Here is a 26180-nt window from a genome sequence, read left to right as displayed (position 1 = left end):
ATAGTTAGAATTGCCATTTTTGAAGAGGGTGAATTAAGATAAGATTGGTTTTGTTCACTATACTACCCCCTGCCTCAAATAGTGTCTGGCTCTTGAAATATACTCAATAAATGTTAGAGTTTAAATGAGTCAAAGAATGATGGATATAGATCCAGAACTTACTGCATTTGAGTTGAAGGGCCCCAAAGAAACTGAAGTTTGGTTCAAGAGACTGAAACAGTGCATGGCTGATGCAGCAGTTTATGATTTAATCAGGGATTCTCAAGCCTTCAAGTGGAGAAAATCAATAACAAAGACATGATTTGCTTAAAGGAATTTGGCTGTTTCCTCTAGACCAGGGAAACCACTGCTGAACCGTTCATGGTGCCAGTTCAACTGGCAAGCGATCTTGGGCTGTGGCCTGGCCAGCTGGAGAAAGTGGGAAGGGGCTGGGGGGAAGAGGGAAGGATCATTTGCAGTGGTGCTCTCGGAGGGCACAAGTACCAGAGCACCAGCCTTCAAACAGAGCTTCCGAGCCTCAAATCCCCAGAATCTGGGTCCTCTGACTCTGGGTGAGGGGTGAGTGTTGTCCATAAGCCCCCTGAGAGTCATAGGCAGGCTTCGGAGAATGTGCCTTATTCTGGGGATCCCAGTACTTTGGCAATTCTTAATTAGTCACAAGACCCAGAAGGGGTGAGGAATCATCTGAGCTTCTGCTTCACACCAGGAAGCTAGAGGGAGAAAGTAGAGGGTTCATGAATGTAGAAGACGAAGCAGCAGTGTTCTGTGTGACTCCTTCCATGACCTCTGTCCTTCAGGGAGGGAGAGAAAGGCTCTTTATTTTAGACCCAACCGTGCCATTCTCTCCAAAGTGGCACCTTGGGGTACTCACCAAATATTAGCAAATCTTGCTATTCTTCCTGGGCTCTCAACTTGACAATTGGCTCCTGCACAGAATTTTCACCAAACAACAGGCATACCCTAAATGGACCTAGCTGGCAAACAAGGAAAAACTTCTAGAGTAAGCATCTGTGACTGATGGAAAACAATGGATGTCTATTCATGTTTATCTCATGTTATAGCAGGAAGATGCCTACATTCTCCTTTCCCTCATTTGTTTCACCACAGGAAATCTGGACGGAAAACTTCATGCAAAGACACTGAATGAAGAAAGGGGTTTTCAAGAGAGACGGTCATTGACTTGGATGTGAAAGTTATGACACTCTCCCCTGGTCACAGGCTGGATTTTGGTGGCATTGAGGCAGTCTCTCTAGGGCCAAGAGATATCATTCTGTTTTAAATTTAAGCTCACAGACTCCCCAGCTGCTGTTTTATATCTGGAAAGGGTGAAGGGGCAGAGGCGAGGGAAGAGATGTAAGAGGAAAGGCAAGCTCTACCTTGACTGGGTGATGTTTGCTCTCTGTATGGAAAGTAGTCAAACTCATTCTCCCAGATTCTGCAGACACAGTCATCACTGGGGATCTCTCACCCACAAGTCTTGCACTGTGGGGAATACCCTCCATTCCCTATGTAAGCCACTTCCCAGTAGTCCCTGGCTCACTGGTGGTCCCCCCACCCCGGAGTGTGCTGGAGCTGGCATGAACCACCTCAGGAAGCTGATTGTGCAAAGTCTTCCCTGCCTGTGTATTCATAAACTACAGACTGGTAGCTGGAAATTGGCCATAGTTTGAGTTTTTGTACCCTGGTGCTTAGTAGCTACACGTGGCTAGTGAAATAGCCACGTGTGGCTAGTGTCTTCTTTATTGGACCAAACATTTACATCATTGTCAAAGTTGCATTGGACAGTATTGATTTGGATGGACAGGGCCATGAGAAGCTTAAACTGGTAGGGATCTAATATGAAAATGAAGGGGAGCCCTAATTCTAAATAAATGCCAGTGTATGTTAAATTAAGATCTTCAAGTTTAGTTTATACAAGCTATATAACATTTTACAAGTAAGATGTCATCATCAAGCCCCTAGAGAGGGACGAGAGACAAGATTGTACCATCTTGTAGCCTCTGGTCATAGTGTCATAGAAAATGGACAGATATCTTGGCAAATGTCATATACATTTGTGAATTTTGATATGTGTGCTCTTGACTTTGTCACTTGCTTTTAAATCATCACTAGGTTTTTGACATTGTCACCCATCAACTTTTGCTAATCTGCCTGGAGGTCAAGTTGGGACCTGGGGCTGAGAAGAGGATGCTAAGGAGTCTCAGAAGATAGCTTCTTGGCCCAGGACTATTGAAAGTCAGTAGTTTTAATAGAGCTCATACTTTATGGGTACTAAGGAGAAAAATCTCTTCTCCATGAAGCTCCAGATGTTTTACTGGTTATGGAAATTTGGGGGAGTATTAGACTTGATTTGGGGATCTTGACTTTCTACCTGATTGTTTCATTCATTAACCTGATTGAGTGGATTCTTACACTGTAGGCTCTTGGTTTTCCCCCAGTCAGGAGTAAAAGGAATTGATACTCATGTTTCAGTGTATGTGTATGAATGAGTATATATCTTGATCTGATCACCAGTTTTGAGATCTGAGCAATGGGCCATGCATGGGTAATACCCCAGAGCTATCACCATCAACATTACTGTGCAGCATTTGGAGCCCCCCCTTGGACAGAGTCCTTGAGTGAAAAATGGCTTTGGTCTTAGAAGTGGCCTTCTGAGCACAGCCCATCAAGTCCAGGGCTCAAGGGGCCCATGTGTGTTGTGACATATCTTTATAACCTGCAGCACAGACAGCAGTGAGGCAGTTTTGCTGATGTATGTAGGCTTAATGGTCTCTATATTGTCATCCTGAGTTATGAAGCTTTTCCAAGGCTGATGGTGGTGCAATGCCTATGGCAGAGGAGGATGTTGAGGAGGGGAATTGTGAGGAGCTCCAATGGTAAATCAGGGAGACCACCCCAGACATGGGACAGCTGGGCTTGGCCTGGAAAGGAATGTTTTCCCCTGGTACACCCAGAAGTCTTTCAAGGAAGATCATTAAACCACTGAGAACAAGAAGGGAATGCCCAAGGATCATGTGGATATTGATGGTGAATGGGAGGTGGTTGTATTTTTTTTTTTTTCTGGAATGCAAATGTGGAACAATCAAGTTGCCTGGATTTCTAGACACCACCCACTAGCAGCAGTCCCTTTCTTCTGTGTTTATGTTTTGGAAGCTCAATACTTTTCTCTGCCTCTTTTAGGAATGTATAAAGAGAACATGGTTACTCTTGGAGAAGATCAAAAATAAATCAGACTATATTCTTTGAAAAAAACTTTTTCTTGTTTAGTCTTAAAGAGAGAATGTGTGTCATCATCTACCTGGAGGGAGCTTTGGGAACATATCTCAGTTAGGTGCCTCTGGGTTCCTGTTAGACCTAGCATCAGGCCAGAATTGATGCCTTCTCTACAGACAACATATAAAAACTTGGAGCCTGAGTAGGAAGACCCAATTCTGTTGTAAAGTCCTTTTACGGGTCTTTGATTCTTGAACCTATTGTCCAGATTCCTTTTTTGGGAACTTTCACCCACTGTCCTCTCATTTCCATTGGGAAATAGCAAGATTTCTATTCCATATATCTATTTTTAGCACATCTTTTATCTTACCACATGGACTCTATCCCTAGATTCTCAATATCTGGTTGTTTAGGTCCAGATTCTCAACTGGTATTTTCAGTTGTTCCACTGATCATCTGCTTCCAGAACTGTTAGAAAAAGAACACCACATCTGCTAGGGACCCAAAATTAGCCTACATCTCTGTAGGCTAGTAGTTTAGAAACACCAAAGGGAAACAAAAGGGCCTAAACTCAAAAGTCACTTTAGTCCTTAGTAATAGATATTTCATGACACTAATTGTGGGCATCAACCTATCAAGAACATGAAAATGTGCAAGACTCAATTCTATCCTTAAATAGCTTCTATTTTAGTTATATGTATTAAAAAACATGAAAAAATAAATGGTACAGATAATAATTACTTATATTAATACAAGGAAGTGATCAAGTAAGTGATACAAGTACTAAATGCCTACTGTAGGCCAGGTAATTTATATGTATATCATTTTACTCTTTGAAATTACCCTATGAAGTATGATTATCTGCATTTGACAAATGAGAACCCTGGGTCAGAGAAGGTAAGGAACTTTCCACGGCTCACTCAGTTAACGGAGGTAGAACCAGAGCCTGTGTCCAAAGCCAGAGCTCTTTCCTCTGGTATATATTACCTTTGTTTGTTTAGGATAGATATTATTGCTATGCATAATTCTGATGCTTGGTAGAAAGATTTATAAGGAATTCTGAAAGAAGGAAAGTTCTATGACATGGTTGGTTAAAGAAGGCTCTGGGTAGAGGTGAGCAGATTTTATCTAAGATCTGAAGAAAGAGTGGGACTTAGGAAGAGGAGAGAGGGACCAGCCTACCTGTAGGGGGACTGGCTTGAGACCTAGCATCCTGGAGTGGACTTGAGGGATACACTTGGAGATGCAGCTTAGTGTTTTCTCAGTTTCAACCGAGAGCTTCCTCTGAGCTGCAAAAGTCCTGGGACAGGATAGAATTATGACTGTTATCCCAGTGGTTGGGTTCCCACTCAGTGCCAGGGTCTGCTCCTGGAAGGATCTTCCCAGTTGGTTGTCCTCCAAGACCATATTCTAGATGAACACAAAGGTTTTGGAAGTCAAACAGTATGGGCAGCCTACTTTCTGTTGGTGCAAGTTCTGGGGCCTGAAAATTGCATTAGCAGTTGATTACTAGGTTTACAGTTTCTCTGGCTTTACCAAAAACATTTTAGACTTTTAGTCTCTCTGTATGCTTTTGATCCAGAACCAAAGATCTTAAGATCTTAACTTAAGAGCTCTTGGGCATAAGAATTACTGTCTGGCAGTCAAGGGCCTGCGCTATGATGTCTCCGAGGTTGTCAGCTTACTAGTTTTGGGGTACCACCTGTAATCATATCCCATAATCCAGTCTTGTCCACTTTCATCTTTACAATCATCTCAAGAGGTAGTACTGTTATTATCCTGATTGCACAGAGGGTGAGACTGATTCTTACAGAAGACACCAAATTAAAAAGAGAGAGGTCATTAGGATTCTCCTTTCTTTCTAGGTTAGACTGGAACCTAGTACACATGTTCTGGACTCCAGGGCTTCCCCAGGTTCATGCATACTGTAGCTCTTTCTGTCCTTTTTTCTCTGCAAATATTTTGCTTGTGAAGTTTCTCTTACGACATCCTACTGTCTCTGATCTGTGAAGCCCCAGAAACCCAGCCATTGGGCATCAGGCTGCCTGACTCATGGGTTCTCCATTTTGGAAGTGGTCAGTAGTGTCTGAAGCCTCAGAGAGCGCACCTGGCCCCATGCACCTGTCAGAACTGCTGGGAATAAATCCCTTCTCTGCCTGGCAGTAATCAGCTCACGCCCTGAAGCATGAAATTTGATTAGGGCTTTTATCTCCACTGCATCACTTGGACTGTTATTACAGATCATAAAATTTACTGTGTCCTGCCCTGTCCACCCCTCTGTCAGTGTGACCCTGATGTAGGACTCAGCGACCTCCAGGAAACAAGAACAGGGTTGGCCGCTTACTGAGTGAGGCACTTCATTCTTTTTCATTTGTATAAACTTGCACATACAGACCAAGGTAATGCTGCTAAAGAAGGGAGCTTTCTTCTCAGGGAAACCTAAGGGTTACTGGGGTTGGTTTTTGTGCCTTAGTATATCTTAAATGAGGATAGGAGATAGTGTAGGTATGTGTAATAAGACCTTTCTTACTGCATTTACAATACAAATTTTGTCCAAAATGGTAAAAAGAGCTACATGTACATGGTAGAAATGTCTGTATCTGGAAATGGTAGCCTATAGTGATTTCTCAAACTGATTTGCAAAGTAGAATATTCTAGGGAGATGTTAAAAACACTTGTTATCAGTCCTTATCTCCTACCATTTGCATGTGAGCCCATATTTCTGAGAATTCAGCCCAGGAGTCTATATTGATCACATTGGACCGGTATTCTAGAATGCACTGATGCTCTTTGAATACCCAAGGACAAGGCATATCAGGGGTTGGGTGCCCTGGTCTGAGGATCCCTTTTCCATGAACAAAAAGCCACTGAAATTTGAGTAAAGAGGGTTTATTTTAAGAATTCAACAGGATATCTGAGGCCAGGACAGAGAGTCCTGCTGGGCTATGTGGAGACAGGGACCAGAAGTGGGAGTAGAGTCAAGACAGAGGTTGCTCTGTTGTTCCTCAAATGCCTTACTCTCTGCCTGTGCAGGTATCTACTACACTGACCAGTTTCTTGTTTCATGGTCCAAATTCTTGAGAGATGAAAGATGACTGGTAAGATTTGCCACAGGTCTCCCAAATGGTATGGCTTCTCCTGTATCCTGAGTTCACTATCAGGCAAACTGACTGGAGCTGAGGAAACTAGGTTAGTCAGGCTCAGCTGTGCTTGGAATATGCTCCCCCTAAATTCACATGTTGAAATCCTAGCGCTCAAGATGATGGTAGTAGAAGATGGGGCTTTGGGAGGTGATTGGGTCATTAAGATGGATCCTCATAAATAGATTTAGTGTCCTTATAAAGAGACCCCAGAGAGATCCCTTGCTCCTACCACCATGTGAGAATACAACAGAAAGTCTGTGACCCAGAAGAGGACTTCAGTTGACCATGATGACACCCTCGTCTTGGACTTCCAGCCTCTAGAATTGTGAGAAATAAATTGTTTACAGGCCACTCAGTCTGTGCTATTTTGTTACAGTAGCCCAAACTGACCGGGACGGGCCCTTAACATCCCCCTTCAGGGCTCTGAAGGTCTTCCTTGTTAAGATAAATAGGATGGTGAGAAAACAGGCACACTGTTTAACATTCATTATACCACCAAAGACTGACAAATGCCATTTTAACAAAAACACAGCTCATACATGGTCCAGAAGCAATTATGGTGGCACATTCTTTTTCTGTAATCAAGGTGCATGGAAGTCAAGACAGAATTCTTCATTAATTCATTAAACAGATATTTATTGAGCATATATTATGTTCCAGGTACTCTTTTGGGACTTTTTACTACTTTAAATGCTTGGGATAGTTTGGTGAGCAAAAGAGGCAAAGCTACTTGTTTTTGAGGAGCTTACATTTTAGGATAGAGAAGAAGATAGGTATTAAACAAAAATTCACTAAATAAATTATGCAGTGTGTTAGAAAGGCATTAGTTCTATGAAGGGAAAGGGGGAAAATATGTCAGAGTAAAGAAGGTCAAGAAAACCAAGGAAGTGGGTTGCAACTTCAAATATGGTGGTCAGTATGATCTGAGATGACATTGGAGCCAAGACTGAAGGAGTTGTAGATGTGCAGAGAATAAGCAGTCTAAGCAGAGAGCACAGTCTAAGCAAAGGCCCTGAGGAGAGAGAATGTCAGTGTCACTGGGATGGGTGTGTGAGGACACAGTAGAAGCAGAGGCTCTAAGGACACAGCATACTGGGCCTTAAAGCCGTTACAAAAACACTGGCATTTTTCTCTGAATAAGACAGAAGTCAAGGCAAGATTATAAGGAGAGAGAAGACATGATTTGACATATTTTTGTTTGCTTTAAACTTTTCATTATGGAAATGTTAAATAAAAGCAGACCCTATGGCCATCACCCAATTTTTAAATTATCAATTTGTCAATCTTTTATATAATCCCGTCCACTTCCCCTCCTCTCTCAACCCAAATATAATATCATTTAACCAGTTGTCAATCTTTTATATACCCCATTCACTTCCCCTCCTCTCTCAATCCAGATATAATATCATTTAACTAGTAAATATTTCAGTTACGTAATGTATTTTTGAGGAATAATTTATAGTAAGACATAGCTGCATGATTATTTTCATGTATATATACACCCTTGTAGCCACCATCCAGATCTAGGTATAAAATATTTCTACCACTCAGATTCCCTTGTCATCTTCCAAATCCATAACCCCACTACCACCATTTAGGGTAGCCACTATTCTGACTTCCATTATCACAGATTTGTTTTGCTTTCCTATAGAAAGAATCATACAATATGTAGTCTGTCATGTCCAGCTTTTTTAGCTTACCATTTTAAAAATTTACAATATTCATTGATGTGATTGTGTGTAGTAGAAGGTTGTTTTTTTGTTTGTTTGTTTTTAGAGAGACGGTTGTTATTTTTAATTGATATATGATATTTCTTTATATGGACATACCACAATTTATCAATTCTCCTGTTCACATTTGGTATGTTTTTAATTTTTGGCTACTGTGAACATTCTTGTGTGTGCTTTTTGTGGACACATGAACTTATTTCTGTTGGATATACACCTAAGAGTATTGTATTCAGGAGTGCAATTCATGGAGTAGGCAAATATTTAACTTTAGCAGATGTTTCCAATATGGTTGAAGTGATCTCACTGTGTCCTGTAATGTATAAGAGTTCCAGTTGCTCCAGATCCTCACCAATACTTGCACTGTCAGTTTTAAAAGTTTAACCATTGTGGTGGGTATGGGAATTTCCAATTTCCTAATGAGTTATATTATTGAGCACATATTTCATACACTTGTCCTTTTGGAACAAAGTATCTTTTTGAATTTTTGCTCACTTAAAAAGCGGTTTTCTTATTATTTCTACAAATCCTTATTTATTGGATTTGTAGAAGAACAAATCCAATTTATTGGAAGAACACAGGATCTTTGTTGGTATTTGTATTATCAGTATCACCTTCCAGTCTATAGATTTCCTGTTAACTTTCTTCATGATGAGATTTGATCATTCTTAATTTTACTGAAATATAATTCATCATGTTTTTCCTTTTACATTATGGTTCTGGCTTCCACTTTAAGTATGTGATCTACTTTGAATAATTTTATGTGTAGGGTGGGAGGTAGAAGTTTGTTTGTTTGTAATCAAGCGACTGCCACATAGGTGTGTGTGTTTATCCTGATCTATTTTCTACTGATATATTTGTCAGCATTTACACCCACACCACACTGCCCCTTATTGCTGTATTTTGAAATCAAATAGTGTGCAGTTTTCCAACTTGGTTATCCTTCTCCAACATTATCTTGGTTATTCTGTGTTCTTTGCATTTTCATAAATTTTAGAATGACCTTTTCATTTTCCAGAAGACAATCTTGCTGTAATTTTGATTGGGAATGAACTGATCAATTCAATTTGGTAAAATTTGATCAATTTGGCAAAAATTGACATCTTAACAACATTGACTCCTTCCATTAATATACATGTAATATTTATCTCTTAATTTAGATCTCTGATTTCTCTCAGCCATATCTAGTGGTTTTTAGTGTGAGGTCTTGCACATTTTTTGTTATATTTTTATTAGGTATTTTATCATTTTGATGCTATTGCAAATGGCATTTTTTCATTTAATTGTACAATTATTTTTTGCAAGTGTATAGAACTATATTTTTTATATGTTCACTTTGTATCTAGTGACCTTGTTCAATTCACTTTTTTCTTTTTTCTTTTTCTATGAATTTGACTATTTTTTATCTTATTTTATTTTAATTCCAGCATAGTTAATCATGTTATATTAGTTTTAGGTGTACAATATAGCAATTCAACAATTCTATATTACTCATTGTTCATGAAGATAAGTGTACTCTTAATCCTCTTTATCTATTTCACCCATCTCATCACCCACCTCCCATCTAGTAAATCCCCTCAGTTTGTTCTTTATACTTAAGCATATGTATATATATAATAGGAAGTTATTCATCCATAAAAAAGAATGAAATCTTGCCAATTCACTTTTTAATTCTAACAGTTTATAGATTCTTTTGGAATTTTAATATACTGTTATGTCATCTGTGGATCAAAGACTTTTACTTATTCCTTTCTTATCATTAAACACTGTATATCTCATTCTTGCCTCACTGCATTGGCTAGGACCTCTGGCACCGTGTTGAGAAGAAATGATGGAAGTAGAGAATCCTTATATTGTTCCAGACTTTAGGGGAGAAAGATTTCAATATAACACCATTGAGTATGGTGTTTCTTGAAGATAATCTTGGTTTTGTAGATATTTTAAGGAAGTTTCTTTCTATTCCTAGTTTTTCTTAAACTTTTTTTAAGATCAAGAACTGGTTTTGGATTTTATCATATGATTTTTTGGCATCTATTGAAAAGATCCTGTGGTTTTTCTCATTCTGTTAAACTGATAAATTACATTGACAGATTTTTCAAATATAAAGCAATTTTCTCAATTTTTAAAAGAATTACTCTGATTACTATGTTGAGAATAGACTGGGAGAGGCCACAGAAGGAATCAGGGAGAACTGTTAAGGGGTTGTAATAGTCATCCAGAAGAGAGAGAATGGTGGTAGAAATAGAAGTTGTAAGGAGCTGTCAAATTCCAGATATGTTTTGAAATATACGATTTTCAGACACATTTTACATGGAGAGTGTGAAGAAAACCCTGAGTCAATAATGAACTCAAGGTTTAGGGGTGGGGTAACTGGAAAAACAGAGTTGGCATCAACTGAAATAGGAAAGAACGTGCATGAAACAACTTTGGGGCTGCAGATCAGGGGTTAAGATTTGGATATGTCTAGTGAAAAGTCATATGTCCAGCTGCCCCCTGGAGTTGGACATATGGGTCTAGAGGTAAGAAGAAAGGTCTGTGTTGAAGACATAAGCTTGGGAGTCACCAGGGAATAGATGGGACTGAGATAGATGAAACTGGTTCAGATCATCAATGGAATAAGTGTCCTAGACAAAAGGCTGATTCCAACATTAAAATGTTGGGGAGAAAAGAAAGAAGAGCAAAGGAAGGTACAAGTGGAACCACCAGGGTAGGAGGAGAAAGAAACAGAGAATGTTCCTTCCAGGAAACTAGTAAACAGTGAATCCAGGAGAAGGCATGACAAGTCATGCCAAGAGCTACTGGTCCATCAAGTTAGATAAGAACTAAAAATCATTAGATTTGGGAATGTGTAGGTAACCAGTAGCCTTAATAAGAGCAGTTTGGGGAGCAAGAACCTGATTAGAGTATTTGAGACAATGGAGGAAAGTGCTTGACCAGAATACATAACACTTTTGAGGAGTCTGATTCAAAGGAGAGCAAAAAAATGGGGCCAGAGCTCCTGGGGAAAGTAGGATTATAAGAATGTTTGTTTGTTTGGAAGGGGAGAGAAACAATAGCATGATTGTGTGCTCATGGTAATGACTCAGTGGGAGAAATAAAAAAACCTGATGATGCAAGAGAAGGAAGAGTTTTTGGAGCAAAATCTGTGGGTAAGTGAAGAGTTTGAGGTCCAATCACAAGTAGTTACATGCAGAGGAACTGGCTTCAGATAGGAAAAAGAGATCAACAAAGACATGAGAAATCAATGCCTTACAGACAGAAAATTTTTGTGGTGGGCGAGATTGGTAAGCATGTATACTCCAGGTATCTTTGGCTTTGTCATCTTGAGAATATAGATGTAGTTTCAATAAGATCCAAATCTCCATGACTCTGAGTCCCTCTGTTTGCTGCTGGAATATCAATCTTTTCCAAATTTATTTTCTCCAAATAAGTTTAGAGACCCAGAGGTGATTCTTATATTTGTACAGATGGGAGTCCTGTTTATTAATAGCTATCAGAGCTAGATGAACTTAAAAAAATCACACACTCAAACTCTGACAGTTCTACAGGACTCAGGGCCAAGTATCTTTTATCCTTGCTCTAAAGAAATATTTCTTCTTAGTTATGTGAAGTCCCCAGAGAAAGGTTGCTTGCACAACCTCTTTCTCACAAGACAGGCACATGATACAGGACAGATTCTCATGTAAGTTGTTGTACATCACCGAGAATCTCTAACCTCTTCTGACATCAGGCCCCAGCATTGGGTTTAGCTCATCATTGCACAGTTCTTCTTCCCTTATGCTGAGTTAGCTCTCAACACTCCCATTATTGCCTCCTTTCAGTTGGGTCTTACTAGTTCCCTGCTCTCCACCAAATGGCAAGGAAATGGCAAGGGGCAGAGAAGGACCAATGTCTCCAGGTATCTGCCTATGTGGGCACCAGAAACTCACTAACTGCTAACTTCAGTATTGTGGCAGCAGAGTATAGAGAGGGAGGACACACACACGTGCATAAACACACACATGCACACACACTGCATAGTACCTGGGTGTCTTTTTTTTTTTTTTTTTTTTTTTTTGCTATAGGTAGAAAAGGCTTTATTTATTTGTTGAGTAAATTTGACATATAACATTGTGTAAATTTAAGATGTACAACATGTTATTTGATACATTTCTATATTTTAATATGATTTCTGTTACAGCAATATTTATCATATTATGTAATTATAGTACCATATTGTTGTCTGTGTTCATTGTATTGTGCATTAGATCTCCATGGCTTACTTACTGCTGATTGCAAGTTTACACCCTTAAACAACATTAATCTTATTTCCCCACCCCATTTCCTGGTAACCACCATTTTACTCTCTGTTTTTTTTTTTTTTTTCTGAGTTTGATTTTTTATACTTCACATAAAACTGGTAAAATATTTCTCTGTCTGACTTATCTGATATTATCTCATAATGTGCTCAAGGTCTGTCCATGTTGTTGCAAATGGTAAGATACCCTCCTTTCTCATGGCTGAAAATATTCCATTGTGTGTATGTAACACATCCTTTTAATCCACTCATCTATTGATGGATGTTTAGGTTGTTTTCATATCTTGGCTATTGTGCCTAATGCTACAATAAATATGGGAGTGATTATATCTTTTCAAAATCCTGTTTTCATTTCCTTTGGGTATATACTGAGAAATGGAATCTAGATCATATGAATAAGATCTTTGGTGGAATGTAAACTGGTCCAACCACTGTGGAAAACAAGATGACCTTGGACATTTTATACCCCCTTCTTACCACTGTACTAAGCCTCATTATTGTCTAGTTCATCAGCTGTGTTGTTTATAACTAAACTCCAGAATTTGAGACTTCACCCTAGGAACTTTTCACCCTTTATGCAAATCATAGAATATATCCTTTATACAAATAGATATATGGGTGGGAGGTTGTGGGATAACCTAACTCAGCCAGTTCCAACTCATTCAGTCCATATGGGATCAGAACAAGGAATGTTTGCTCAAGTGGATAATGGTGTGAGGCTAAGACCTTTTGACAAGGACATCTAGACCACTTAAGTCTTGTTCTTTCTAGGACACTGATTTTATGGACACTGACAACATTTGCCTATATGGCTTTTCTTCTAAGTGTCATGGCTACAGCCCACATTTGTGTAGGTATAGTTTTCCTTTACTCATGCCAATGAAATCAAATGTGCAACGGCAAAGTTTTGCTGGCCAAGGTGTCAGAACTCTAGATAAGATTCAACTTCATGAATTCTAGAACTTTGAACTCAAGGGGAAGTGGTTTAGTTTCATGGCAGTTTTTTCATTTTTTTGTTTTTTGGGGGTTTTTTTAGACAGAAACTGATGAGGCTTGTAAAAATCACCAGGAGAGAAGACTCAGTGTTCCTCGATACCCTTGTTTGTCTCCTGGATGATTCATGAATCTGTCAGTGGAACCCAGTTGATTTGTCTAAATGAAGTTATCAATCTGCCTTTCTCTGGTCCCCAAGAATATTCATGTATTGTAATGGAAATTACAGTGTTGCAAAATCGTAACACTGTTGTTACTTACTTGTCAAGGATGACCATAAGAATGATTCTTATGGATCTGGCCTTATGGACAACATGTCTTCCACTCCATGCCTCTGTATTGGTTCTACTGGTCTGTTCTCAGCTGGTTAATTCCCACAGAGCTGGCTTCAGAGAGATGATCTATTCCTCATATCCTGTAAGGCTGTGGGGACAGCTGGGATCCAAGACACTACAGACTGGCACATCCATTGCTATTGCTTCTTTTGGCTAGGAGTCCCCTCCTTTGTACTCTGTATCCATATTCTACTGGCTCACCTAGATGATATTCTTTAACAGAGGGATTGCAGGTCATTACCTAGCATTTTCAAAATGACGCATTTATACAGGAGAGCAGAATGTCTTCTTTGACATCCACATCCATGGGATAGATGGTCTGAGTAATGCATACAATGTCCTACTATCTATAGTGTCATTTCCAAATATACCTCCATTTGCATGGTATGGTAGCAAAAGCTTTGGATTAAAACCAATGTGGTTGGTTCAAATCCCAGTTTTGCTACTTACCTTTGACACTGGGAAAATGACTCTACTTTTTATGATATTCAGGATAATAATACTTTCCTCACAGTCTGAATGAACCTGAGCAGAGTCTGGCACATGATGAAGACTCCATGAATATTTATTTTCTGTCCTCTGAGAGATTTTTAAGGTATAAGTTAGAGTCTCCATGAAATTTCAATGCCAGATAGCCACACAGGGCAGTATAACTAGATAGGACCTTGCAACTAAATATTTATTTGTTTATTTATGTATTTATTTTGTGAACATAAAGGGCTGATTTGTGCAGTCCCAGACATGGGTGATACTAGAACAGAAAACATACCTGCTGACCAAAGCTCCTTGAGGTAAAAGCTGCCCTAATCCACCTATAGGTCTCTAGAAGGCACGGCCTCATGTCTACAGTTGAGGAGGTCCTAAGTGACTATGAATTAATTTCAGAATCATCTGGGTTTATAACCTTAGATTCTAATGTGGCAATGTTTCAATTTGAATTTACTTATCCACACAGAGGCACAATCACAGTGAAGCAATGGTCCTTTGGGTGTTTAAAATATATATATTTTTTATGTGGGAATGATGGTTTGTGGTTAAACTGGGTTTACAAAATCTGGTTAATCCCGATCCCTACCACAACCCTGAGAGGCTATTTCCCATTACTTAATTCTACCATCAGAAAGGTAGCCTGGGTGGGATGAAATGATAAGACCAAGGTCTCCTCTCCTGTCCAGGGTAGTGAAATGGGGACTTTTTGTCATAGCAAACTCCTATTAGGTATTGTTACTGAAATCCTGATAGACCAGTGGTTCTCAACTGGGGTGATTTTGTCCCCCCAGGTGACATTTGCCATTACCCAGAGATATTTATAGCTGTTATGCTGCAGGGTAAAGTGCTCCTGGCATCTAGTGGGTGGAGGTCAGGGATGACTTTACGCATTCTACAATGTATAGGACAGCTCCTACAACAAAGAATTATCCTGCCAAAATGTCAACAGTGCCAAACTTAAGAAACGGCAGTAGACACAAATATAACTTTGTCAAAGATGAGCGAGAAATGTCTCCCAAGTTTTCTGAGTTCCCTTGAAAAGAGTTGTACTCTAAGCATGGGCTATGCTGCTGAAAAAACCATGCTATTCCTCTTGGCCAGAATGTCATTGGCTTCCTTAGCCTTGGGAAGCTTCCCGCTTTTATGTTTTGTCTTCTTTTTTGTTCATGAACTCTTGTTCTTGTCCCTGCCCCTCCTTGTGGGGACGAAAATGAACTCTTGTGGACTCTTCATTATTTTTATATCTCCTCAAATACTAGATACATTACTAATGGTAATCTTAAAATTGCTTACTAATGTACTTACTTAGCACTTACTAATGGTAATCATAAAAGAATTTATTGAGCGCTTATTATGTGTCAGGCAATTTTCTAAGCATTTTATATTTATCCTATTGTTCTAATCTCTCAATAACCCTATGAAATGTGTACTAAAACCATCTCTACTTTACAGATTTTTGAACTAGGGCATCAGGTGTCTAAAAATCTTATACACAGAATTAGAATTAGTTAAGTGGTGGCATTGAGATTTGTTGCTGGGCTCTGGAGTCTGGGTGTGTGACCATTTAGTCACAAGATTTCACATGCTTGGTACTGTAGTCCACTTGAAAACCCTTTAGAGTAGAGAAAGGATCAAGCCCAGTGAACTCAGTGCTTTAGGGTTCTCTGCAAGGCAGGAAGGAAGCAGATATGGATAATAGGTATGGAGCTCCTATGGAAAGAATCTGAAGTAGAATCAGCAAAGCCAACAACTGTTTTGGAAGGAAAAATAGGACTTGGGGAATGAGATGGCAGCAAGTATGCTCTTCCCTGGACAACCTCGTTTCTCCATCCTTCCCCAGGGTTAAAAACAAAACAAAAATTGTAAAAGAGAAAGCAATGAAATACTGAATCAAAAGGCCAGGCTGTGAGTCTTTCAGTTCAGTTCACTTTTGTCCCTGGAGGGTATGTCTGCGGCTGCCTGTGGCCCGTGGGGTCAGTCTTTGGTTCATTTGAGTGGCAGTGGCTGGGACATATTTCAGCAGAACTCTCCACAGCTGGTTCTTGTGCAGGTAGTGCTTGATGAATGATTTTTGCCTCGTGCTATTCATTAAAGGCTGTTTGCCCTGAATGGACTGTCAGGTTTTGCAGGATTCACCAGCAATCACCAGGATTCACCACTCATGTGGAGGAAAGAACAGATCGGAGACTTGGGAGGCACTAATTAGATATGCCTGTAAGGGGTATTGTGGACACTTGTCTCTCTTATTCATTCATTCACTTACTCATTCATACATTTCTTTAGCAGACATGTATCAAGTTGTCCAGCATGCCTGGCCTAGTGTAGGTCCTGGGAAAACAAAGATAATAAAAGCATTGTTGGGAAACATGACCATGCCAAGGAAGGGTTGCCATATAAGAATGTGATTGTTGTAATGAAGGCTGGAGAGTGGAAAGCTTTTTGAACACAGGCTTCAGGCTTCAAATCTTGGCATCGTCACTACCTGTGTGAGCTTGAGCAAGCTATTTAATCAATGCCCTTCAGTGCCCTCGTGCTAAAATAGGAATAATGATCAATGTACCTACCTCATAGAGTTGTGATTATTTAAATTGTAAAAGTGCTTGAAAGATGTCTCATACATTGTAGGTGCTCAATAAAGATTAGTTATTGATTTTTTTATTGATTACTCAGTGCTTATTGAATGAAAATTAGTGTCATTGTATATTGAGTACAGTGAATACAAAGGTGAAAGAGAACCTAGGACTGCTCACAGGGTCAGAAATGTTTCCAAGAAGGTAGCATTTAGTCAAGACTTGAAGAGGGAGCATGAGATTGCCAGGAAGGCCAGCAAAATGAAGACATTCCAGGCAGAAAAGACAACATATGCTAGAGCAAAGAGGCATATTTGCAGGACCAGTTGTGGTTTGCAGTGTAATGGCCATAGAGCACGATGGGGAGAGGCTGGAGAGGAGACAGGACAGGGAAGCAAGGACCCATTTGTGTGACATGATGAGGTTTGGGATCTGTCCTATAGGGAACTTAATGTCATTGAGTGATTCTGTACAGGGATAACACAATGCTGTTCTCAGATCACCCTGGCAGCAGTGGGAGGATAGATGAGAAGGATAGAAAAAGAAACAGAGAGACCAGCCAGAAGGCCACCAGGCACTGGCAAGTTCGAGAGAGCTGAGCACCAGCACCAGCAAAGACAAGGAGAGAAGCAACCTACGAAGAGATTCGGGGAGGCAAAACTAGTAAAAATCTGTGCCTGATCGGATGGAAGGGCTGAGAGAAGAGGATTCTTGAACGGTTCCCAACAACGGGTAGATGAGGCGGTGCCCATCCCAAGATGGGGAAATTTGGGGAGGATGAGGGAGGTAGGTGTTGAGGTGAAGAGGAGCACTGGGGGACTGAAACCATTGGCAGCTGAGGTTCCTCAGGAGAATGTCGAGGAAGGAGAAGCAAAGACCAAGCTCCAGGGGATACATTTCAAGAGCAAGAAATTAGCCCCTAATGTCAACGCCACGGCCAAGTCAAGTAACAGAGAACCCCAAGGTCTCTCATTAGGTTTGCTAGCAGGTGGTGTTTCTAAACTTGGTGAGAGGCATTTCGGTGATGAGACCAGCAGCCAGACTGCAGTAGGTGCCAGGGTGAAAACAGGGCAGGGACGCCTTTTAGAAGTCTGATTGCAGGGAGGAATTGTTGTTTTTTGAAACATATTTTTAAAAGCTATCTCTAAATCTATAGTGGCCAACAGGGAAATCTCTGAAACGGCTTGCTGTGATAAAGAACAGAATATTAACAAGTAGGAAATTCTTGTGTAGAGACAATTTCAAAACATATCTATGTTACGTTCAGGCAATAATTTTATAATGGAAAAGAATATTTTAGAAGCTGTTTACATGTTTCATAAGCTCTGACTGCTAGTGTGCTCTATTAGAGGACTTATAATTTCTAGGAACTTATTTGTGTACTGAATTCCCTTGGGACACAGCTTATGTCTTTTTGTAGGCTAAACTAATGAATGTATTTGTCAGTAGGTACTATAGTTCATGGAGTCTGGTAGCAAAATCTCCAAATTTCAAATGAGTAACCCGTGAAGTCTCAGATTCTCACATTTTGTGTGTTGTTTTGAGAGTCATAGATTCTCATAAATCTGCTTCCCGGAGCTCATGAGACGAGGGCTTATATTTTGCATGGCACAATCACCATCCTCTCTTCATCCCAAATTCTTAGAAAAATCCAAAAAGCAATACTTTCTTTAGACCCAGAACATGTTTTAATTTTTCAGGCTGGAATTGAATGAAATCGCTTTCAAAAAGTGGTGACAGAATATCAGAGAGACAAGTAGAGGAGTCTCATACTTGAAAGCTATTTAACATCGCTTGATTCCAGCATCAAATTCTAATACTAGTGATGGCAATCATTTCCCACTGAGGTGGCAGTAGGTGTCTCTGTGAGGAACGTTGTTTTTGAGGTAACATTTGAAGAATGACTGGAATTTTGATGAAGAAAATAACCACCGAGGAATGAGAATAACCCAGGCAAAAGCCCAGAGGCTGAGATGCAAAAACCTAGTTGAAGAACAGTAATTTAAAGTATAGTTCTTTGAAAGACGTATTTATGATGAAAATAGTGGAGATAAGACCAGAAAGGGTGATTAAGCTCGGTCTGTCTTGGGGATTGGACTTGGGGAGCTGAAGGAGCTAGAAGCATGGAGCTACTTGAGTAGGGCATGAGCCATATTATGAGATTTAAGTTCCCATAGACTGGTGAAAGAAAAACAAAAAAGCAAAATCTATAAGAGCAGTTAAATCCTGGTTAACAGATGATGGGAAGAAGATGGCCAAGGGAGCTACAGTCTGTGCTTGGCTCACAGTGCCTAGTGGAGGCAGGTAGATATGGTCATGCTGGGCTGTGAGAGACAGGTGTCGGCACTGGATTGGTCAGACTGGGCAGTAATGGCAGCTCTCACCCTGAGCCCTGCCTGACTCTGCTGTGGTTTCACAGTGTTGACTAATGTTTCCTCCACTTACCCAGAATGGTCATGGATGATATGAGCTTTCCTGCTTGAAGTCATCACCTCTGACTTGAATTGGTTCATTCTCTGGAAACAGATTTCTCTGTGTAATGCTGACTGGTAGATTGTAGAGCCTTCTCTGGGTCTCTCTTCATTCTTCTGTGTGTACATATGAAGAGAGGTAAATCCTCTTTTCCACATTTATGGGACCAGGAGAAACTGTTAAGAGGTTAAGTGTAAAAGAAAACCAGTGCATTCAATTTTGAGGTAGGTATCTATTGTTTTGTCTGCTTGGTTTCCCTTTCACCCTGGTATTCCCTTTCCTTATGGAAATGCCCATTTTTCTATACTACATGATTCTGAGGGAACTGTTACTCTTGGCGCTCTGCTCTGCTAAGCCTTGGGTGTGGACATGTGACCAGAGTCTGGCCAGTCAGTGCCCCGTCCTCAGGCCACAGTTAGTGAACATGGGTTGACATGTGACTGAAGCAGGACCACTCAGAATTCTTCTCTGGGATTTTCTGGTTGTGCTGAGATGATGGTTAGAATTTTCTGCAACTAAGATCTTCCTTCAGTCAGAGAGAATGAGGCTATCCACTGAAAGAAGTAGCCCCAACAGGGATATAGGTCCGATTCCTTCCCTTTGAGTTCCTGAACATGGCTGTGTTGGAGCCACTCTCTGCAACTTTCCACTCACCCCATGTTTTTCTCGCTCAAGTTATTTTGAGTTGTATTTTGGTCACTTCAACTGAAAAACAAGTCCTGATTGACGTAAAAATAGCTTATTGGTCATTTGCTCTGTTATTGACTTTGCCTTTATAACTTGTTTGGTTTCAGACAACCAGAAAAGACTTCCGAGGGTATGACATGCCCCCCCACCCACCCACAGTGCTAATTTAAAATTAGCCCACAAGATATCCTTACTGATGTGACACCTTTTCAACATCTTGTTGGTCTGTAAGCTTAATTCTGTGGAGTTATGCATTTCTAAAGAAATCTCAAAATACTTAAGAAGGAATCCCTGCTCTTTGGGTTTAGTTTCACAAGAAGGAAAATGGAGTATTTCTGAAAAACAGGTGAAAACTGTGGTGATAACAAACATTAAATACTAAAAATAAAAATGGTTCAGAGAAAAGGTATTATTTCTGAGAGTATCATTAAGGTGTTTCATTATATAGTAAATGAGATGCAGTTTCACACCCTGTCAACTTATATTTAAGATATGGGGGGTGTGTGTGTGTGTGTGTGTGTGTGTAATTTTGCTATAGAAAATGGGGCAATTTAAAACCATTACAAAGCCTGGAATCTTTACATTAGAGAAAGGTTTCACTTGCTTATATCTACATCTCATATTATATATATATATATATATGTATATAATATACAAATAAATATATTCAGTTCCTGGTCAGAATTGTCATTGGCTATCTAAATCCCTGCTGCTCAGCCATGAGTCAGGCTGGGAGTGAGCTGGCAGATAGGGGGGAAGGGTCAGGAATAGGTCACTGAAATGAGAGCATCTGAACCAGCCTTGCCACTCAGGTCACTCAGAGTGATTTTGAGGAATGAGGTGTGGCATCAGAAGGAGCCAGTTACCTGGGATGGAACTTGGGGTCTGCAGTGGCACCATTGTTCTTCCAAGTCTTCCTCTCTTTGGAAGAGGATGTCAGGTGGCAGCGGAGGTACTGAGAAGCAGGGGACAGGTATGGTTTCCTCATGCAGCTGAGGGAGCTTGGGCTCATGTAAGGGCTCTGTTTCCAACAGAACAACTAGGAACTAGCGAAACTAGGGAGCAGGTAAACATAAAGGAAGCTGGGGAAAGGTCACAGCTCAGAGGAGGCACCTGGTGCTTGTCCCTGGGGCACAGGCTCAGGGCAGCAAGTGAATCCAACCCTGAGAGCAGGGCAGGCACAGAACGCCCTATGCAGCTGTGCCATTTGTGACTTAGGAGCGATGGAGGCAAATATGCAGGGCTGGTGTCAATGCCAGAGCCAAGCAGATGTAGGGAGGGGAGGGGCTGACCCATACCAAGGAAGGGATGGGGTTTGGTGCCTCAGAGGGGGGGACCCTGAGGCTGCATCTACTTCTCCCCATTCCCTCCCATCTATTCCTGTCATGGATGAAGACTCATGATGTAGGAAAGGAGCTGAACCAGAGTGGGTGAGACACACCATAGTCTCCTTGTCTGTGAATCCTGACTCATCCGCGTCAAGAAACTCCCCTTCATCTGCAGGGAAGGGCCAGGTGCAGGCTTCTTGAGTGGGTCCGTGGACTTCGAACAACACATCTACTCTTCATGAGCTCATGGGTGGGCCTATTTCAGTCTCACCCTACTTCTGTCATCCTTCCTCAGGACAACGCCTCTCTTTGGGCTGTTTCTGAGACACTTCACTTTTCACTGTGATGTTTCAGTGATGCTGCTGGATTCTTTCCTATTTACAGGGCTGAAAGTTGGGCCAGTATAAACCAGTAGCTAAACAGTGGTTGGTGGGGTATGGTTTGAGGGGCACCAGGAAAGCTCTCCATGTCCCTACCTCTGCTTAGAATTCTCTCAGAGTCAATTATTTGCACTCAGTCATCCTGTCACCCCTACAAGACCATGTTCAGTTAAATCTGTTCACTGCTGTGCTTATATCGGCATGCAGCACGTAGCGGGAGCTCCATAAATATTGCTTGGATAAATGTTCTTCAAGGGATACTGTGTTAAAGCGTAAATACCTTTGGTGCAGTGCACTGAGCTGTTTTCCGTCCTTACCACCCTGGCAGGAGTGACTGCTTTTCCTTCTTGTCAACTGACCCTGAGCCACTCTTCTCTGTTCCCTTCAGGGAGCCATATACAGGCAAAGGAGATTCACAGTTAGGGACAGTTATCCCTGGCAGGACGCAGGTATTTTTCCTTCCTGTTCCCATTCTACTCCCACTTTTTCCTGGCTCACAATCCCTGACTTGGTCTCTTATTTATGACTCTGCTCCTGCCTTAAAGCTGGCCTGGCCTCCCAAGCTTGGATTTCAGTTCTCCCTGAAGTTGGTGGCTCAGTCCATCCACCTCTGTGCCCTGGCCTTTCAGACTGCCTCCTTGAGGAGGATTTTTTACCCTGGAGGGGTCCTTGGCTCTGCCCCACAAGGTCCTTTCTGTGGCAGGGATGCTCTGAGATATGGCTGTGATCTGGACGGTGGGGGTTGGGGGGACAAGGTAGGGGTGTGAGAGGTCACATGTGAGAGCTCACATTCCTCACTGACCTCCCCTTCCCACTTCAAACTCCATGCTGCCTCTCTGTGCCAGAAACTGTCCTAGGATTTGGTTGGTCTGAGAAAATGAAGCGTCTCTCCTCTGACCTTTCTCCTTTGTGATTTTTGCAAGCTCTGCTTACCTGCATATTCCTCTTTGTGGCTCTCTACACCTCCTCCTCAGCCTCCCCCAAGTGTGTGTCTTAGCCTGCTATCCCCAGAGAAGGGCAGAGCCAAACCTTGAGCACGGGCAGCCTATTTGGGGAAATGCTGCCTGGGGTATGGGGATGGAGACTGGAAAGTTTGCAAAGGAGAAGGTGGGAAGGCCACATGAGGGGGTGTTCTTGCCTGAGTCATGCCTGCAGGCCACTGGGGCTCAGCACCCCCATGCCCAGAATTGTCTATGTAGTGACAGAAGGAAGGGACGTCCATCAAGTACTTCACAATCGCCCTGTGAGTCATCAGGTTCCTTGCAGATCCAGGCTGGGCTCCACGCTGTCGTGTCCAAGAAGCCTGAGGGCACAGCACAGCTGAGGCACGAAGCTCTCAGCTTATCCCTGTGCAAAGCTGGTTACCATGGCAATGGCAGGATGGGATATGGGCCAGGAAGAAGTGCAGCAAGACTCAAGGACTAGTCCTCCCTTGCCCTGCGCCGATCTAGTGATGCCTGTGTTAAGCCCTATTTGTCACAAGGACTTCAAGCTGTTGCCAAACATTATCTCCACCAAAGACTTCGGACAGTAGGGTGACTGGAACATACCATGGTTTATGATCTCACAGGCCACTTCCCATACCACACCTTCTGTTTCCCTACCTCAGGGAACACTTCAGTTGGTCAAGGCTGCTAGCCTGGTGGGATGGCTCGGACCTTCCTCTCCAAGGGCTTTGGGCCTTTCCAGACTGTGATTGTACAAAGGGCCCCTGTATAGTCCTTACTGGGTACAGAAAGCCCCAAGACACACCTCAGGGGCTCTTCTAGGTTCCAGACATACTCCTTCCTGCCGCTCACTGTAGAGTGAGTCATCTGGTCCAGTTACCCCATCAACGCCCTTTCTTTGCCTGCTTGTCCACTGGCATGAGAAGCCTCAGATGAACAGATGGCAGCTACAGCTAGTAGAACTCCAGCTGCATGCCTGCCTTGGGACCCAGGGCCTCTGATCCCGCAGAGTCTGGGGTCATGAGACAAGAGCACAGATTCCACAGGGGGCCACTGACAGTGATGGTGGAAAGAGGACCACATACACATCTACTCAGGTTATACCTTTGCAAAGCAAGGGCCAAGGCAGCAAAGGTGTTCCATGCCCTCAGACCCTCCTTCCCTTTGTGGTTTCTGACTCTGTCTCTGTCCATCCCTCCTCCTCCCTCTCTGTGTCTGTCCCGGGCTTTCTCCATGCTCTCGGCCTCTCTCTGTCCCCTGACAGTCTGATCCCCCTCTCAGGGGACTAAGGCTGTGACTGCTGATGTTTTTCCTCCACACATGTTCTCGCAGGTCTGCCTCACCTGGGCTGCTCCTTTTCAGAGTGTTTGGGGGGGGGGTACTCTGGGGAGTCAGGGGCAGAAGGGAGCCTGTGCATAGGGGCTGCTTATGAAGGTGGTGCTCAGGAGGGAAAATTCTAGAACTGAAGCTCCACTCAGAAACTTGCCAAGGATTAGCTCTATTTAAATTTAACTGGGAAGCCATTCCATCCCAGGCCAGACATCCCTTCGTCCTTCCTGCCTCCTACCATGGGGAAGTAATGAGAACAGATGCTGAGCGCACTGATGGGCGCAGATCGGAGATGCCCCCCTTCTCTCCCAGGACCACTCCTTTTGTACCTAGGCAAGGACCGCTTGCTCCCTGCAGTAGAAGCTCTCCAGATCACCTGGACATCCTCCTCCCTGCACACACATGACCATCAGAGCCAGGAGAGGAGGCCCAGGGATCCAGCAGCCTCCCCTCCCCGTTCTCTCCCGCTCCAGCCTCCCGTTAGCCAACAATTCCTGGGGATGTTCACTTCTGTGCCATTTTTATGCTAGCTTCTCCACTTTTCCATTCTCCTTACACCCCTGCTCCATATTTTTTCAAGGCCAAACCCAAGCATCATTTTCTTTGTGAAGGTCCTGGTGGAATTATTAGTCTCAGGTCTTCTGTGCTCCTTTGGTGACATCTCTAAAATAGTGCTTTATACATAATAACTCATTTAATTCTCATCGCATCCTTTGAGGTCAAGTATGTTCCTCTACCTGTTTTATGGAGGAGAAAACTAAGTCACAGGGAAATTAAATCACTTGTCTAAGATAACACACAGAGCACTGTCACGTATAGGATAATGCCTTCTTGTATACTGACAATGTGTAGCTTTGTGTGTCATAGAGCAGGCCACAGATCTGCCTCCAAGTGAGTGATCTGGATGCTGGTGCTTTCTGAAAATAGTCAGTTTGGTCTAATTTAAAGATAACGCAAATGTGATTGATGCTTCATAATATGGAAGCAGATTCTCTTGTATGCGAGCTCCCTAAGCCATTCAATCCTCTTCTCTTTCTGGTCATTTTCCAGTTTTGTTTTGGTTTTGTTTTTTTCTCTTCTGGATCAAGAACATAAGACAAAATCGCCAAGAGGAATAGGATTGCTTGGGGGAGAGGGCTGAGGTCTTCACTAGGTTAGATGTTTGGTGAATCCGCCAGCTTCACGTTCTTCATTAGGGTTGGATAAATGAGAATTGGCTTCAGGCAGGGGTGGAAGAGGGAAGCTATCAGAGTACCTGGTGAGAAATTGAATTCAGAGAGAGGGAATGAAGTGGAATATGTTCCTTTCAGTGCCATTGATCTTTCTTTCCATCAAAGCATCTCCTGCAGGCTTCGGTTACGGATATAGAATTATAGGAATTAGATATGTTACCCTATCTACAATGATGGCAGGATCATTTGTCAATGAAAAAAATTCAATTGTAGAGTTTCTGGAACACTCTTTATGCCTGACTTGTTTCTGAGATCTTTTTAATTGGATTTGAGTCTTTTGTTTTGTTTCTTTGGACAAAGTCATTAACCCCTGTTTCACTGGGCTGGAAGAAGAAATGAAAGATAGTTTTGACTGTCAGGGAACCCTGAGTAAAATATAAGAGTCAGAATTCATGCCTGCCTTGTGTGGTGTGAATGTCACACCTGCTCACTCCTCATATGCCTCAGCACTGCTGGGGGAAGGGAGGGATGTGGTCCACTATGACCCTCATTCTCTCTGGAAGTTTTTTAGGAAATGCAGCATCAAAATCAAGGGCTAACCCATGGGAATTTGGAACTGATTTGGTGACAAAGGCACAGAGTGGTAGGAAAAGTTCTGCTTTCTAGTTCTGACTACTACTGAACTAAGGGTTGGGAGAAGACAGAGAGAGGTGCATTAGTGTGGAAAATGTTTCCTTGCTTGTAAAGGGGAGGGAATGAATTAGAAGTGTCCAAGTCTCAGGATTGTGTTGCAGGGTAGAAAGCCAGGTCTGCAAGCCAGTGCACACACACATCTTTCCTTACTCCTCCTTCCATCTCTAATGACTCCTTTCATCCTAAATGTATTCCTCTTTAATCCTTGTACTCTACACTGTGTCCTCAGAATATGGGATAGATGAAAGCAATAATGATCAAGATAATGATACTATTAATCTAGTAAGAATCTAATTAATTTAATTTAAGGATTATGAACTACTTTTTATCAAATACTTAGTATGTAGGAGATACTAAAAAATACGATTTCATTTAATGCTCAAAGTAATCTGAAGAAATAGATAC

The sequence above is a fragment of the Mustela lutreola genome, chromosome 7, assembly GCF_030435805.1.
Source record: "Mustela lutreola isolate mMusLut2 chromosome 7, mMusLut2.pri, whole genome shotgun sequence".
In the NCBI taxonomy this organism is placed as follows: domain Eukaryota; kingdom Metazoa; phylum Chordata; class Mammalia; order Carnivora; family Mustelidae; genus Mustela; species Mustela lutreola.
This window is presented reverse-complemented; position numbering follows the sequence as displayed.